The sequence below is a fragment of the Protopterus annectens genome, chromosome 1.part2 (assembly GCF_019279795.1).
Source record: "Protopterus annectens isolate FY-2018-M chromosome 1.part2, PAN1.0, whole genome shotgun sequence".
NCBI classification, from domain to species: domain Eukaryota; kingdom Metazoa; phylum Chordata; order Ceratodontiformes; family Protopteridae; genus Protopterus; species Protopterus annectens.
This window is the reverse complement of record NC_056727.1, coordinates 662,752,472-662,771,136: the sequence shown is the minus strand read 5'-3', so window position 1 is coordinate 662,771,136 and position 18,665 is coordinate 662,752,472.

The window sequence follows — 18,665 nt, the reverse complement described above, 5'->3', positions numbered from 1 at the left end:
CCAAAGGCTTCAGAGCCAACCCCTTTGCAATCCACTGTTCCTCCTCTGACTGTTTTGCTCTCGGAGCCAATCACTTCAGGTTCCTCAATGCTGGATCCTTCTGTTCCGAGAATTTTGCCTGCTTTCACAGAACCAATAACTCTATCCTCAGTGGCTCAGCCTGGAGCCGAGGGATCTGGGAGCCGACACTCTCGAGTCGACTTCAAGGGGGATAGTTACCCTGGGTTTTCTTCTGAACCAACCCTCCCTCTCAGCACTTCAACTCGACTCAGCTCGGTTCCCACATCTGCTTCGGAGCCATTCCCCCTTGCTCAGAACCGACCATCTGTCTCCTCAGAGCAGAGGTCTTCTTCAGAGTGGGGGAGAAAGGCCTTCAAAGCAATAGAGAAGGCTTTATCTTCTGCAAAAGCCATACCTTTGGAACCGATGTCCCACCAGCAGCCATCAGCAACCTCTTCTCCCCTGCCATCCCCACAGCGTAGGGAACCAGAGACTCAAGCAGCCCCCATTGGAGGTGCCCTCTCTTCCGAGACCTCCCCAGATTATCCCACTGGAGAGCTCCCTCGGAAGAGACTTTGTAAGAGGAAGCATGTTGACTCACCTGAGTCTGTCACGTCTGACACTGATTTGGAGGAAACAGAAGGGTCCCCTAGATTCGCTTCTGAGGATGTCTTCTTTTCTGACATCCTGGAAATCCTCAGACAGAGGGATGTTTGGAAGACCTTTAATCCTACTGAAGATGAATCAGTGTATCTTGAGGCCTTTGGTTCCTGACCTTCCACCTTCTGGGTGACACCTTATGACCAGCTCTTGGGGGTCATATCGCAGAAAGCCTGGACCTCTCCAGCCACAGTGGAGCCTGTCCTGAGGAGGCCAAACAAATTTATGACTGCACCAGAAGATGTCTTTTCTTTCCAAAGGAGTTCCTGTTGATGCTATGGTGGTAGCAGTAGCCACCCAGAAGGAGTTGTCCGAGACATCTTCCAATATCCATCCTCCTAACAAGGAGTCCAGAATGATGGATAGGTATGGGAAGCATACCTTCTCTTCAGCAGCATTTACCTTAAGATCACTGAATTACTTTTCCCATTTTACTGGACTTCAGAGGGATCTCCTGAAGGAGTTGGGAGATACCCTTCAGGGTTCAGTAGCTTTGGGATCCATGGATAAGGTTTCTGTGCAGCTCTCCACCCTTACATCAATAGCTAACTCCTCCATGAGGCTGATTTCCTATGCAGCAGATGGAGCAAGCAGGGCAGCCACAGCAGGAATTTCTCTTAGGAGACATTCTTGGATGCGTCTTTGTAACTTCATGGAATCCTTTGTCTTCTTTCACCAACGTCCCCTTTGATGGTTCAACTCTTTTTGGGCCTCAGGTGAAAGAGACCTTGAACAGGTGCGAGCAGGTAGGGAAACCTTATCTGCTGTCAGAGTCTGTTTCTCCCTTCCTTCTAGACCCTATTCCAAGGGTCAAACAGGAGGAAAAATGTGGTTCTATAAATCCCAAAAAGGTTTCCCTTGGCACAAGGTCAACCCTCCCCTTGGAGCAGAGGGGGAGGATATAACAGAAGATGCCATCCATCGGCAGAGGAGGTCCACAACATCAGGGAGATAGAGAAACCATCTCTGATCATCCCTTCCATTGCCCCTGAGGGGGTTGCCCAACTGTCCATCCCTGGAGGCAGTTGGGGGTTGTCTTTCGCTGTACCCAACTGCCTGACTAAACATTTCACAAGATCGTTGTGTACAAACCATAATATCCAGAGGTTACCTGATTCCCTTTGTTTCCGATTCCCCGGTAAATCGGTCTCTTCCAGACGTGCCACCCATTCAACTAGACTGTGCAACATCAGAGGTCATCTTGTTGCTGCAGAAAAGAGTCATCCAATAAGTCCCCACAGAGCAAATAGGAACTGGAACTTACTCATGATTCTTTTTAGTTCCAAAAAAGGCAGGGGACTGGAGATCAGTTCTAGATCTCAGCAAACTCAACAAGTCTGTAAAGAAATCAAAGTTCCGAATGATCACTCTGCAGTCGATATTTCTCTTTATCGGGAAAGACAATTGGATGTGCTCAATAGATCTTCAGGATGCATACTACCACATCAAAATGGACAGGCACTCCAGAAGACACTTATGCTTTTGGCTGGGAGCCAGTCATTTTCAGTTTTGAACACTACCCTTTGGCCTCACTACAGCTCCAAGAGTGTTCACCAAATGCATGACAGTGATAACGTCTCACCTGAGACGTCAAGGATTCCGGGTGTTTCTGTACCTAGATGACTGGCTCCTCAATGCTACCACCAAGCATCAACTGATCAGAACCAGGGACGAGACTCTATCCCTGTGAGCCAGATTAGACATCACAGTAAACCTAAAAAAATCAGCCTTATCTCCATTGTGGCACATTGTATTCTTAGGCTCAGAAATAAACTCAATCACCATGTCAGCAAGACTAACACAAGAAAAAGTAGAATCACTGCGCAACCAAGTCAGATCTTTACTAAACAGTCACAAAGTTCAGGTCAGGGTAGTCCTTCAAGTCCTAGGGACTATGGCTTCCTCCATTCTTTTAGTTCTCCTAGCCCATCTGCACATGAGGGTACTTCAGTGGCTACTATTTGCCCAATGGTCAATGCAGGATCTTCCCCTGTCTCATCAGATTCTCATCACAAACACCTGCAAGAAGGATCTGACATGGTGATTGCATACAGAACAACTTCTCTTAGGTCGTCCACTTGTTCTTCCTCAAGAAAATGCAGTTTTGACCACAGATGCCTCCCAGATGGGGGGGGGGGGGGGCATTATCTGGGAATGACGGTCCAAGGTACTTGGCAGAACCACGAGCACCACTTACACATCAATGTTCTGGAGATGAGAGCGGTGCTATATGTGTTGCAAGTACTTCACAGTTCTCTTCCCACCGGGACAATTGTGATTCAGTCAGACAACATGTCTGTCATGTGGTACATAAACAAGGGGGAACCAAATCTTACCCGCTTTGTCGAGAGGCCTTAAGAGTTTGGAAATGGGCGATGGACACTCAACGCTTTCTGGTAGCAATGCACATCCCGGGGAAGTCCAATGCGATAGCAGACAAACTCAGTCTAGCAATTCTCATGCATCATGAGTGGTCCCTGAATTCAGAAGTTGCGAAAGAGATCTTTCACACATGGGGCCAGCCTTGCTGTGACCTATTCGCTACACACCTGAACACCAAATGCAGCAGCTACTTTGCCCTAATTCCCCATCCAGGGATGTCACCCAGGGAAGCTCTAGTTCACAATTGGCCCCCGGGACTCCTTTATGCCTTCCCACATTTTCCTCTCATTCCAAAAGTGATACAGAAAGCAAAATAGTTGGAGTACTCTGATCCTCATTGCTCCTTACTGGCCTTGTCAAGTCTGGTTTCCCTTCCTGTGGCCCTACCTCTTGAAGGAACCATGGATTCTGGAACCATCTCCAGATCTCCTGATTCATCAATCGAGGCAGTTCCATCCTATCATCCACACCCTAAAATTGACAGCATGGTTGCTCCAGTTCCACGAATAGCCAGGTGTGTTTCCCTCTCACCTTCAGTCAAACAGATTCTGATTTCTTCCCACAAGTCTTCCACTAGGAAGTTATATTCCAGCAAATGGAAAAGGTTCTCTATTTGGGCTGTAAACCAAGGCTTAGATCCGTATATAGCTCCTATAGAATCTATTTTGTCCTTCCTTGTGTCCATTTTTCATGAAGGAGCTGTGGCTGCTACGGTTAGAGTTCACTCAGCTGCCATCTCTAATTACCATTTTGGCTACATGGGAAATCCCATCATGTCCCACTCTTTGTGCAAAACCTTTTCAAAGGGAGTTATCCTTCTCAGGACTCCAATCAAACAACCACCAGAACCCTGGGACCTAAACTTAGTTCTCACATCCTTAATTTCTTCCCCCTTTGAACCCTCTTCTTCATCGGATCTGAAATTATTATTTTGGAAAACACTATTTTTAGTAGCTATAACTTCTGTTAGGAGAGTCTCAGAATTGCAAGCTTTTACTATTCAACCCCCTTACATTGTTTTCCACAAGGATAGTCTCACTTAGGACTAACCCTTCCTTTCTTCCCAATGTATGTCCAGAACATAATCTTAACACTACTATTGAACTACCAGTGTTTTTTCCAAATAATTCTAATAAATCTGAATATAGGCTACACCAGTTAGACGTCCACAGAATTCTCAGATTTTACCTATACAGGACTAAAGAATTTAGATCAATTATTTGTTTCCTTTTCAGACAAAAATAAAGTCTTGCCTTATTCTAAGGTTACCCTCTCAAAATGTCTTTCAGACTGCATTTCCTTTGCTTATCAGACTGCTGGCAAACAGTTACCCAAAAAAGTAAAAGGCCACTCTGCAAGGGCGGGATCAACTTCATGCGCCTTTAGGTCTAGGCTCCCAATTGATACTATTTGTGCAGCAGCTACTTGGGCAAGACCACATACCTTTGTCACTCATTACAAATTGGATTTGGCCTCCCGGGACAGGTCATCCTTTGGGTCCACTGGGCTGAAAAGTCTTTTCGCTTGAGCCACCTGAGATAAAGGTGCTAGGTACGCTGTCCTATTCAACAAGAATTACGGTGAGATAGGACTACATAACATAAAGAAGTTATGTACTTACCATAACGTTCCATGTTTGTAGTCCACCTCGCCTACATTCTTGCATCCCTCCCTCCTGCCCCCTTCCTATTCCTGGAGGATCTGGTGGACTATACTTATGCTGTCTGATCTGGTTGTAGTTGTTGTCCACCTGGCATGGATAATGTTACACAATGTTCTGTGTGTATGTACACATTTATTGATAGTTTCATAACTATTAGGTACTTATTGCTTCTTTCAAACAAGATCTGGGGAATTGCCATGAGGCACCATGGGATAGGGGTTCGTCTCGATCCAGTAAAAGCCCTCGAGCCTTAGTATTGGCTGAGTCAAAGCCGAATATCGGCTCCGAACCCGTCCAGCAAGAATGTAGGCAAGATGGACTACAAACATGGAACGTTATGGTAAGTACGTTACTTCTTTTTTTTCTTATGTTGGGATCAGCAAACTAGTTCTGAGGTGAGGCAGAGAGCATCATGGGATAAGGACTTGGCCTCGAGCTACTAAAAAACCTCGAGCTTGTGAAAGCGGCCGACTCGGAGCCGAGGGATGAATGAAGGCGAGATGAACAACTCACATGGAACGTTATGGTAAGTACATAACTTCTTTTTTATTTCTTATTTTGGGGTGGTGGTGCTGTGGTAGCATTGTTGCCTCACAGTAAGACGTTGTCCTGTTCAATTCTCAGCTAAAAGCACCTTCTGTGTGGAGACATGCGTGAATGGGCGTACCTTCGTTGAAGGTTGTGCGTCAGGCCTGGCAAGTCAGTACGTAAAAATCTACTGCCAATCATTAGCGGACCGGAGTTCCGCTGTGGCGACCCCTAACCGGGAAAAGCCAAAAGATACAACAACAGCATTCTGGGGCTAATAAAGGTCAACTTGTCTCTAACCAAATAGATGCCCATTGGTTGACATCTGCTACTCCTACCATGCTAAATCTATTTCAGGCAAGGATAAGGCACATTGCGCCTTATCCTCTTTGGTGGCATATTGAAAAGGAGTGGACTCTAGAAGCATTCTAGTGGCAACAAATTGGTCCTTTGTTCATCCCTTTACAAAGCACTGCAGACAGGATTCTTTCTCAAGTTCCAGAGCAGGCTTTGTGCGGACCATTCTCCAGAGGCTCCTGAATCCTTATCCTTCCTTCTCCCAAGTAGTGTAAGCTTCAGGAATCTATCCATATGCTATTAAGAAAGTGTAAATGATGAACATAGTACAGTTGCATAAGTCCAACTTACCTGTAACAGTAAATGTTCAAATTGCACACTGCCTTTGTGGCAGCAGCTGCCCACCATCCCCCTTATTTCCTTGTTGTGTTGCTGGTTGGCTTTGGTTAGTTGTGCTGGTGTTTTATGGTTGCAAATTGATTTCAGGCAGTTCTTGCTATTGGTCCTTCTTGTCTCACCTTACTTAGTGCTAAAAGCATGAATAACTGGCTTCTTATGTAATATATACAGCAGAGGTTTCTTATATTGAAACTGGGATCACAATGTCAGCTACAAAGTGTTGAACTGAGCTGTAAATAAATGCTGATGGGGTGACTCCCATTATTCTTAACAATCCTGCAACCCAATAATTTACTTACCCTTGCAGTCCCCATCTCAGTTCACCTTCCCAAAATGACAGTCATATTTTAAATTATGTCAGTTAAAATCAACTGGACTTGACAAAATGTAGTTGTAAAAAGTTACACTTACTTTTTACCTGTAGAGGCATAGTATGTCTTAGAAATTCCTGCTGGTGCAGCTGTTGCAAGTTAAAAGTTTTTTTAACTCTTTTTTCACTCCCCTGCATCATCCTATGGCATTTTAGTATCACTGGAGCTACCAGCTTTGCTTCCAGACTTCCTCCAGCTTACCCGTTTCAAGCAAGGGTCAGTCACAGAGCTGAAGTGTAACCAGGGGACTCTTGCTATTACCTTCTGTCAAGATTTTCTTTACTTATTTTGGCCTATTTGTTCCTCCACCTCACCGCTGGCCACTATAATTGCATGGGCATGCCTGAGGGGCAGTCACATAATGGGGACAGGCAGCATTAGTTTTTTTTTAGTTCATTTTGCTGAATAAAAACACAAAACATCCAACATATAACAACACATTGATTTAAAACCTGGTTAAAATACTAATTTAATATTTTTACAGTTTTACATTTATATAAAGTGGAAAATGTATTTTAAACAGGTTTTAAAGCAATGTGTTGTTATATGTTGGGTGTTTTGCGTTTTTATTCAGCAAAATGAACTATTTATAACCATTTTTTGGTTCCTAAATGTCATGTATACATATGTTTTTAGTTTAGGTTGTAACAATTAATTCATTAATTGGTTCAGTTTTAATTGGTTGATATGTGTGAGAAATAGTATATATAGAAGTAGTTTTATTCAAGCCTGCATCTGATGAAGTGAATGTCAAACGAAAACGTATTTTTGTGAACGTTTATGGTGTCTTTGCATTAAATTTTTGGCCAAAGATTGTCCTCTCAGAGCTTTATTGCTTCACCTTTTTGTTGGGCTGGATTTGGAATTCTTGGTGAAATTTTAGCCCACTTGGTAGTTATTTTGATTTAATAGCTTTTAAACATCACTGCCACTTCTGTGCTAACTTCCATAGTTTAAAGGTAGCGGTATGCTGGAAAAGCATGTGTGTGTGTGTGTGTGTGTGTGTGTGTGTGTGTGTGTGTGTGTGTGTGTGTGTGTGTGTGTGTGTGTATGTCCTGCCATATACTTGGATAAGTGGCTCAAGATGTTAAGGCTGTGCTCTTTCTCTGTGATGAACCCATGTATATTCTGCTATAATTTTTATTTTGAGGTGTGTGTTTCATTGTAGTAACAACAATATTAAATGTGAAAAATATGTAGGAGCTACATATTTCTTTTTCCTTTGCATTCCAGATACTCTTTGTCAATATACTTGTGTCCTTCCATTATAGTAGCTGTTATGGAAATGTATGTCTGAACAGCATTTTTTCTCTTTGTATGTACATTTGTTAGTGGCATCCTATTACTGTGTGTTGGACTACATACCCCTGCTGTGTTGGCTAGGTAGAGCAACACATTAGTGCTCTGTCTTTCCAAATGCAGGTGATAACTGTGAGTTCAAGCCCCCCCCCCCCCTACTTGTGTATGCTTTTAGCCTTGGTAAATTGAGAAGTGCATTTGCTGTTAATTTAAATATATTACCTGCATGTTTATCACTGTAAACACATACATCGGCTTTGTTTTTTCATTGTATATGTACTTCTATGTCATCACCCTCTTTGTGACTATCTTTTTTATTGCATACATTATTTGGTTTAATGTCTTGTTTCTCTCCATTTATGTAGCTATTATATGTAGCCGCATCTGGACCTGCACCCATCCCTCAGGCAAGGCCTATTACTCAAACCCCCATGTGCCAGCAGCAGTGCCACTATCACCAACAACACCATCACCAGAAACACCTACAATATCTGGGTTCCTGTCTATCACAATCACCTCCACACCTCTTGCCCTACCTGTACCACCCACTACATGTACCCCTGCACTGGATGCTGGGAATGTTGTACCCACTGGTAGGATTGCCAGTGGAGCTGATACCTTTGTCACCCATTGGCAGCTGGCAGTCATTGTGGGGGAAATTTTAGATACCTGAATTGGCCACATAGAGAACTCTCTCCTGTGACTCTTTAAGTCACATCCCTATCCAACACTTTTTCCACCATCTGAAATAGGACCCAGTGGTGATGGTACCCAGGATGGGGAGTAAGCTCCCACTGGGTCACAGCTGGCAGGGAGTTCAGTTATGGCACCCCATTCTATACCCCATCCTGGTGTTCCTCTGTCTTTTGTGTCTATTTGTGCACCAACCCCTCACCATTGTCTTCACTCTGTTTGCCTGATGTCTCCTTCACCATTGTGCTCTTCCTCCTTCATTGTGTTACTACACCCCCTGTCAGTCTTGTCTGTCTTCCCTTGCTACCTACTGTACCAGTCTTACCATGCACTTACTTCCCTTACTTATAGGTTCATAGGTACTTACTAGGCTATTAATCTGTGAGGATCTTATGAAAGCCAGCCATACATTCTCAGTAAGTTTTTAGCCCATATATTTTGCATGAAAATGTCCCAATAACAGCTAAACTCCAAATGTTGTTTATGTTGCAAATAGATTGAAATCCCTTGAGCAGGAGTTCATGCTTTCAAAGGACTTGTGAATATATAATAGGCCTGACAGGATATGGAGGATGGCATGAGGATTAAAGTGTTTGCCTTATAAACACAAGGTGCAGGATTTGATTCTCACATGGGGTAGTTGGCTAGGCTTAAAATGGCCCATAAGAGCAGTTAACCTAGTACTAATCTATGAAATTGATTATCATTTTGTCTGCTTGAAGCAGACACCCTTGGGAACTTGGTTAGGTTTGTAAAGGCCCTGGGGCCATTAGCCTAGTAACCTCCTATGTTTTAGGTTCTATATGTGAGGCAGAGGTTGCCTGTTAGTAGCTCATATGACACCAAGATGAGAGACAAGACTTTCAAGTGGTTTTCATAGTTTTTGTGATTTAGACCCTTGATTTTTTTTAGAGAGAAAGCATTGTACTTACTCCAAATGTAACAAGTGTTTGGAGAGGTACATACCATATGGTGGACATTCCCAATGTGCCTTCTGTTCATGCATGAAAAATGGGCACCTGTCTCACAAAAAGTGTATCCCACTTCCCCAAAAATGTCCGACTCATTCCTTTGTTTTTCAACTTATGTTCGACCCTCTGCGTGCTTCCCTTTTCCATCTCTTTCTAATTCTCCCATTTTCACCCTTTATTCTGGTCAAAAAGCGAACACACGTTACTCATGGCCAGTTAAGGCTTTCAAATCACTTTTCATTCTTCCTCCTACAATGTAGGACAGACCAGGAAAAGCAACATCAATGCCTGTGTACAACTGATGAGCACTGCTACAGCTTATTGTATAGCAAGAAGCAAGGCTGCTATATTTCATACCTCCAACTAATACTTACTACTGCTGTCATACCCTACTTATGTTGGGCTTTTCTGTCACCGGTTATGCAAATGATGTGAACACTGCTGTGTGGAAGTTGGCTCAGACAAAAGCAGGTGTGACAGTGATTCTGTTTACAAATTGTTATACTGCCAGTAATGGCTTCAGAAAAAGATTTTAAATCCCGAAGGTGGTGTCCTGAGGAATCCAAAATATTTCTCCCCCTCCTCCATCAATATTACAGGCCAAGTCTCTTTGATGAGCAGTATCAAGGGTAACAATATAAGGCAGAAGCCTGATACAGAATGTGGCATGTGCTACAGGCATACCTTGTAAAGGTGAACAATGCTGTCATCATTGCAGTGATTTAAAATGTAGACACCCTGACCTTCTGGGCCAATGGTGGGCAGCGGTGAGCAAGCAGCTACCACCTATGTACTGTTATGTATGCCATGGCTTAAACATCCACATGCAAACTGACACTGTCTACCATGCAATGTCTAGCAGGCTCCAATTTCTTTCTCTACAGCCCCTGAACAGGTTAAAGAAAATGCACGGCTGCACAGGATGAGGTTTGAGTGCCTCAAGAAGCAGCAGGGTGTGCATAACTTTTAAAATACTTGAGTTTGACATGTCAACAAACAAGGCAGTTGCCATGCCAGTACTGAAAATAGGTATGTGTTTTCCCCAGGGTACCACATTATTGAACGCATAGAGTAATACTTAATTGTTACCAGTGTTGCAAGATTTGTAAATTGTCAAATAAGGACAAACAAAAAAAGTCTTTCACGATAAGTGAAGACAAAAAAAAAAGGTCTTTCATGCGGAACTGCCTGCTATTTCGCGTTGAACAGAAGTGACTCCGCTTTGCAGTTTTTGATTGGCTCATATGCCGGCATATGAGCCAGTCAAAAATCACACAGTAGAGCCTCTTCTGTTCAATGCAGAACAGCCCGCTATTTCACATTGAACAGAAATGGCTCTGCTTTGCATATGAGCCAATCAAAAATCACAACATGGAGCCTGTTTCTCCGGGATTTTAAAATGCAGTGCGGGACTCGGGATTGGGCTGCTGATCTCGGGACAGTCCCGCTCAAATAGGGACATCTGGCAACCCTGATTGTTACAGATGTATGACTTTCCAACAATGTCATACACTGTAAAAAAATTGTAACCATCCAAGCAAGTTATGTTGTATACTGTCAAGTTATTAAGAATGTATCCTACAATGCTATGTTGGTTAAAATGATATGCTAATAGTTTACTGCAAGTGCAGTAACTATGTTAGGAAGTATAACAGTCCATGTAGGGTATATTCAGTATGAAGGGAGAGAGGTATTACACATTGCCAGCTACAGTACTGGTACTTAGGTGGCATGTTCAGTATTGAATGAGAACAGTACAGGGTTGATTATATAAATGTCAGTCGTTGCAGGCTTCCACACACTACTACATGTAGCTCAACACATCTTCTTATAATGTTGACAGTGGGTTCAGTCCCCCACCCCCCACCCACGGAGTTTTCATTCTGAAAGTCTGTGATAAAAGCATTAGAGTGCATTTCAGTGCAGGTGATTTTACACTTTATATAGTTCAGCATGTTACTGAAGGGCATTTGTAGTTGCAGTGGGTCCTAGCCTTCTGCCGTTTGTTACTGTTGTCTGTTTCATTCTGAAAGTGTGTGACACCCACCATTAGTGTGTGTTTTAAAGCAGAATTTTCATGCTTGTGATACAGGGCAGCATATAAAGTCTCTGCCTTTAAAGTTACAGGTGACGAATGCTGAGGGTTCAAATTGGCCACATATGGTTGCCTTTTATATTCTGCAAGCATATGGCACACACCATTAGTGCTGGTTTCACTGGAGGCTTCTTTCAGGCTCCTGATATGGTGTAGCATGTAAGGTCAGTGTGCTTTTAATTATAGGTGGTGACAGATGTCGGTTCAAGTCTTCTAAGTTGTGGACCCGATGTTGTCTTATCCATTCAACTCAACAAATGGTTTGCCAGGTCTGATCGAATCTGACCTTGATGCCTTTTTCCATCTTCTGGATCCAAGGATCTGGCGCCACCCCTACCCATAATGCTTTTTCTTACCCCTGAAATATCTCAGATCTCCTTTTTTACCTGAAGAGACCAGAAGTGATCTATGAGGGCTCACCACTCAGCTTCAGCTAAATTTTCAAATTCAGCATAATTTGCTACTTTTCTCTACTTTTTCTATTATACAATTATATAGGTAGTACAGTATTTATAGGACTGTTTCATCCCTCCATACTTGTTGTTCTCAGAACTTTACTGCCATGAGACGTTTCTTCCTTCCCTTTCCACCACCCGTTTCACAAAAAAAAAAAAGTATTTTGCTTTGTCATACCATTGTTATGCATTCTTTCTTAATTTTTGCTAGCGTGTGTGTGTGTGTGTGTGTGTGTGTGTGTGTGTGTGTGTGTGTGTGTATGTGTGTGTGTAAGTTTTAGCATCATGTAACCTCTGGATTCAAGAAATGTAGTGCTTATTGGCACAAAATTCCCCTCGCAAGATCCACACGACCTCTACATTTATCATGTCACCTCTGGATTCAAGAAATGTAGTGCTTATTGTCACAAAATTCCCTCACAAGATCCACACAACCTGTACATTTATTGCCTAGGGTCTGACCAGTACAATGTAGAATTTGAGTCTTTTCCCTCCTTCAGGGCCAGGGCTTTGGTAGACCATAGGAACAAGTTTGTGTTAAAGGGTCTATTCCTTGCCCAAGTGGGAGAATCAACCCCCCATTTGCTTCATCAGCATATCCTTCCTTCAAATTGTCAGATAAATTAGTGAACTCCAAGAATAACGATAACGACAGAAAAAAAGAGTAAGGCAAAAGAAAAAGAAAAGAAAAAAAAAAACAAAAACAAAAGGACAGACCCAAAAAGAGGTATCCAGATTTGAGCCCCACAGTTGCACTAGTACCTAAAACTCCAAAGCTGATAGATCCAACACCTCACTAAGAGCAGCAACCGTGGCTCCAAACTCCATTTGCTGCTTCTTCCCAGTGCCAGCAAGTCCCAGGGTACATTCACCTATCCTTCAGCATTGATTTGTGAGACCACCTTTGGTGGCTTCCTCCTTCAGATCCTTTCAGTCAATAAGAAGTCTTTCTGTAGCCAACATTATTAGGATGATGAGAAAATTTCTTTGAACTTCGATCCAGATGGGAGTCCTCCCATCTGCCCTCCAGGTTCACCAGGGCTGTCTCAGCCAGTTCTCACTTTAGTTACTCCTTCCCTGATCCATCCCTCAGTCCAGGGCCCCACTGTGTCAAGCAAAGTCCATAACAGAATCTTGATGGAGCCTCAAGTGCTTTCTGCATTACTCCGGCTCCATCACATTGCAAAGGGTCCTAAACCCAAGGGGTCAAAGCTGAAGACTGGGACTAGAGCTTAATGCCAAGACTTTTGAAATCATCTCTTCCCTTCAATGCTTCAGCCTTGGATAGCTTGGCTGTGATGTCAGCTTTGAAGCAGGGAAGGTTCCTTCCTTAGGGTCTTCAAGTCCTAGAAGACCTTTCTCAGTTTTGATTTCAACTTCAGTGTTCGAAGCTTTTGAAAGGGTCCTCTCTAGATCTACAGAAGGAGGTTCTTCATACTGGCTTGATTCACTATCTACTCCCTGTGTACTCTGCTTCAACGAATGTCCTATCCATCATGAGCAGCCAACCTCAATCAGCCTCAAGGGTCCACACTTGCCAAGTCCCCATTCAGATTCTGAGACCTCCCTGGAACACCCCAGGAAGAAAGTAACAAGAAATGCAATGCAAGAGTAGGCATATTGACTCATTCCAAGAGTTGCTCACAGAAGATACTGACTTTATGGAATGGGAGGGGGTTCTCTAGGCCCCCCTCCCCTGAAGACATCTTCTTTGAAGAGATCTTGTAATTGATAAAGCAAGGGTAGAGTGGGTCATTCAAAGCCCTATCTCAAGTGGAGCCAGTATTCCTGGAGGTGTTTGGAGCTGGCTTATCTACTGCCTAGGTGGTTCTGTACACTGACAAGCTCATGGTCCTGGTCTCTCAGCAGGTGTGGAAGGAAGCTGATGCAGAGCCAACTCCTGGAAAGTCAGACAAGATGCTATCACTAGGGAACAGGTCACACTGGAGCAAGATTCCCCCAGTTCATTCTATGGTGGTGGTGGCAGCCACAAAGAAGGAGCTTTCTGAAGAGATCTGCTCTGTCAATTCCCCTAAGAGTGCTTCTAGGGCTGTGTACAGGTTTGGAAAGTGGATCTATGCTTCAATGGCATTTGCACTTCAAGCACTGAATTACTTGACACATATGGCTCATTTCCAGAGGGATTTGACTAAAAAACTTTCCAAGTCTCTCTTGGGTAGTTTGCCAGTGGATATCCAGAAAATGGTGGAATACCAGCTATCTACACTTCAATCAATGTCTAACATGTCCATGTGCTTCCTTTCCAATGTGGGGGATGGCACAGCGAGAGCAGCAGGCACTGGTATTGCTATTCACTGGTACACCTGAATGCATGTCTGTGACTTTGAAGAAAGTTTCAAGATGTCCTTTATCAGTGACCCCTTTGATAGGTCAACTCTTTTCAGACCCAAGGTAAATGATATGCTTACCAGAAGTGAGCAAGAAGGTAAGACTATGTCTGCCTTAGAGATACATTTTTTCACACCCCAAAGGACTTTTGCCTGGGAATCTGATGGGTGGAAAGAAGGTCTAGTTTTGAAAATCCCAGAATTTTGCCCAGGACTCTTCTGGTTATAGAGCCCTCCATGGCCAGGGGGGGGGGCAGTTTCAGTAGACAATACCCCAGGGGCACAGGCAGTGCAAAATCAAGAGTTCTGAGGTCCCTTCACTGAGAAGCACTTCCAGCACTCCTGAATGATTTCCCAGTTAACTCACTCTGGAACCAGACAGGAGGGCACTTACCTCTGCACCCTTACACCTGGCTAGCTATCACAAAAGATTTTTGGGTGCAGAAGATAATCATCAGAGGCTGCATTATTCCTTTTGACATTCCTTCAACCAACAAAAGGAAAATCCCCTAAGTTCCATCTAGTCAGAGTGATGTAGCAGCAACAGAGGTGGAAAAGCTGCTGGACAAGAGAGTCATTCAGGAAGTTCCACCAGACCAGTAAGGATCAAGAGTCTATTTAAGATTCTTTTTGGTTCTGAAAAAACTGGGGACCTCAAGCCCATTATGGACCTTAGCCACCTAAATAAGTTTGTTAAGCAGACATAGATCCAGATGGTCACAGTGCAGTCAGTCTTGTCTTTTCTGATGAGGGACAACTAGATGTGCTTAACAGATCTTCAGGATACTTACTACCCTGTGAAGATAGTGAAGTAATCCAGAAGGATTCTCTGCTTTTAGCTGGGTGCCAATCATTTCCAATTCAGAGCACTACCCTTTGGTCTTACTAAAGCTCAAGGGTATTCACCAAATGCTTGCAGTTGTAGCGGCTTACTTAAGACTGCATGAGTTTTGGGTGTTCCCGTATCTAGAGGACTGGCTCCTTGTTTCTCCCATCAGCGATCAACTAGTTCAGTACTGGGATTTCTTGCTCCAGTTCTCCCTTCACTCTGGAATTACCATAAACTTAACAAAAGGGAGGGTGGCCTAATGGTTAAAGTGTCTGTCTTACAAAAACAAGATGCAGGGTTTGAGTCTCACAAAGGGATAATTGGCTAGGCTTAAAATGGCTCACAAGGTCAGTTAGCTTAGTACTAATTTATGAACCTAAAAAGCCAACTGACTCCAACACAGGCAATGAGTTTATACGGTGCAACCTGGACATGACATTCCAGATAGCCAAACTCCCACACTGAAGTATCCTATCCCTTCATCTTCAAGTCTCACAAGTTCTTGCTTTTTCAGCACCTCCCTCTTCTACTATGCATTTTCTTGCAGGATTATTTCAGGAAGGTGCTAGTTTCTCTGCCATTAAGATTCAAATGGCAGCCATATCTTGTTTTAACGGTAGGGAAAAAACACAATCTTATTGCATCTTTAAAGTTATCTAAGGCTTTCTGAAAGGGAATTTTGTGTTTAGACCAACTATTAGAGATTCCATTCCACCTTGGGAAATTATAGATCTGATGTTGTCAATTTTCATTCAATCCTCAACCATTGGGGTTTGGATCCTACTCAGCCGATACAATAGTTTGTGGCTAACTAGAACTCTCAAGCTCCTTCCTACCCATAATGCAGCAACCCCTAACATACCCCAGATCTCATTTGCCACTTTTGCATTTAGATGTGGTCAGCTTTACTCTTCAGCTTTTTGGATTAAGATAAGTGAATAATTATTATCATTAAGATCTTTTTTTCCAATTTCTATATATTTTTATATACATATTCTACTGTATTCTTATTACCAATGCTGGCATTACTATTTTCCTTCTTAATTTACAGCTTTTCTAACTTCTTACGCATTCATGTATTTCTTTGTACCATTGTTGGTACTTGCTTTCCCTTTTATTCTTTTCCTTCCTTCATCAAATTTATAAAAATAATAAAAATATAGTATCTTTAACTCTGTCATAACTTTCACTTTATTTGTCAAAATGTTGGAGAAAGGTTTTAAAAAATGTAAAAAATGCAGAAATAAGCTGCCTTACTCTGATGCCCATGACCTTTGCATATATTGCTTGGGCCCCGATCATCTCATTGATGACTGTGACATTTGTAAGAGTTTCAGTCTGTGTGAGTTAGCGGATAGAAGAGATAAGCTTATTTTAAAAGGTTTGCTTCAAACTTCCTTTTCAGAAGCCTTATCTGGGCCTCATCCCCCCCAAAGCATCTTCCAAGGGATCTACATCAGTAGATCGAACATTCAGTATATTGAAATTCACTTTACCAAGACAAAAATATTGGAAGTACTTAAGCACGCAATTTTACTATGTTGAAAACTGATAATACTGAAAAATGAACTGCGCATGTCAGATAACGCGTGTATCATGTGAATAGAGGTCACAGTGTACTGGCATAAACAGCGGCTTCATTTAAATAGTAAATTTTAAATGAAAACATACGTTTTTTAGAACTTTTCAAATGCGGATAACGGTACAGTGATGACTGGTAAGTTCAGTCTTTTCTCCACTGTAGTGCAGTCACAGGGTTAGTATATATAATTCACAATTGGTTAAATGGAGCCATTGTTTGTAGTAGTACACCACAATCTCAGTGAACATAATTTGAGCGGTGTCTGACATGTGCAGTTTGTTTTCAGTATTATCAGTTTTCAACACAGTAGAATTGCGTGCTTAAGTACTTCTGATATTTTCATCTTATTAAAGAGAATTTTGATATACTGAACGTTCGATCTACTGAAGTAAATCCCTTCCAAGGACACTCCTAAAAACTCCCTGAAAAAGTCGGGTTCTCCCACCCATCATCCTCAGAGCTTCCTTCAAAAATATATAGACAGGATGCAAAACCTTCCAGATCCAAGAAGCCTTCTGTCTCGCTTAAAATATCTCCTGATCAGGGTTGTTTGGCTCCAAAGATTCTACCTCAAGTCTGATATTCCCCTTCTATTGGCCAAGTTATTTCAAGACTACTGTCTCCCTTCCTCGAGAGATGAAGGTCCAAATTGCCATCCATTGATTCATCTTGTTCTTCCAGTAGTCTCATGGAAGTCAATGTGGATAGAATTGTGAGGAAGTTTCTCTGGGTACAAATTCAGATGGGTGTTCTTCTGGCTCTTACCCCTTTGGGTCAGGAAGTCTTAACTAGATCTGCCCCTTCAGTCATAGTTCCTTCTCTAATCCGACACTTTGTTTTGGAGTCCTTTGATCTGAGTTTACTAAGACCATCTGGTTCAGATCCGAGATCACTGGTGTCCTCCTATCCAAAGTTTTCTGTGAGTGTTCCACCTCAGACAAGTTCAGAGCTGAGTAGTTCTTGGCACTGTAGCGTCCTGGCCGGATCTGAAGTTTTGGAGTTAACTCCAAAATTTTCTGAGCCATCTCTACCCCTTGGAGCCACGGCCCTGGACAACTTGGCTCTGGCCTCTGCCTTGGGTGGGTTGCCTTCAGGGCAGATGGAGCCGGTGGGATAGAAACATGGCTTCTTGGTTCCATCAGCTTCCTTCTCCCTAGGATGATCTACCTTGGAGGTAGTGAAGAAAGTATTCTCTGCTTCAACAGGACAGAGGGTCTCTCTCCCCCTGGGATCTACCTTCTATCTCCCATGTGTTTTTGTGCCAGGAGTTTTGACATTCAACTCCTCAGGGACAGCCAGTCCAAACCCTCCAGACTACCCAGCAGGGCATTACCCTGTGTTCTGATACTTCCCTGGAACATCCCACCAAGGAAGTACCCCGGAACAGAAAGTGCAACAGGAGGCACTTAGATTCCCCTGTGTAATCTATCATGGAAGACACAGATTTTGATGAAGGGGAAGGACCCCCAGATCACCATCTGAAGATATCTCATTTGGAGACATTCTGGAGATCATCAAACAACGGGGTGGTTGGTCCTCCCAAAATTCTTCTCTGGAGGAATCAGTGTTTCTGGAGGCTTTTGGATCTGGCCAGTCTACCTCCTGGGTGACTCTGCCCACTGATGACCTCATTGATTTGATCTCTCAGTGGGTGTGTAACGAACCTGACATGGTTGAACCCATTCCCAAGAGACTATATTGAATTCTGGCACCTCCATCAGAAAGGGAACACTGGAGTAAGGGTGTAATTGTAGATGCCATGGTCATAGTAGCAGCCACAAAAAAGGAACTTGTGGAACAAAGTTTCACTGTTCAGCCCCCTAATCTAGAGTTCAGGACTTTGGATGGGTTTGAGAAGCATGTCTATGCTTCAGTGACCTTTGCTCTTAGGTCACTGAACTGTCTGACACATTTTACAAGGTTACAAAGGGATTTGATAAAGGAGCTATCAGATACTCTTTCTGGGACCACTATTGCAGAGACTCAAGCTTTGGTAACCTCGCAGTTGGTAACCCTTCAGTCCATCTCTAATTCACCATGAGGCTTATCGCTCAAGCAGCTGAGGGTATCTCAAGGGTGGTGGGTTCAGGCAT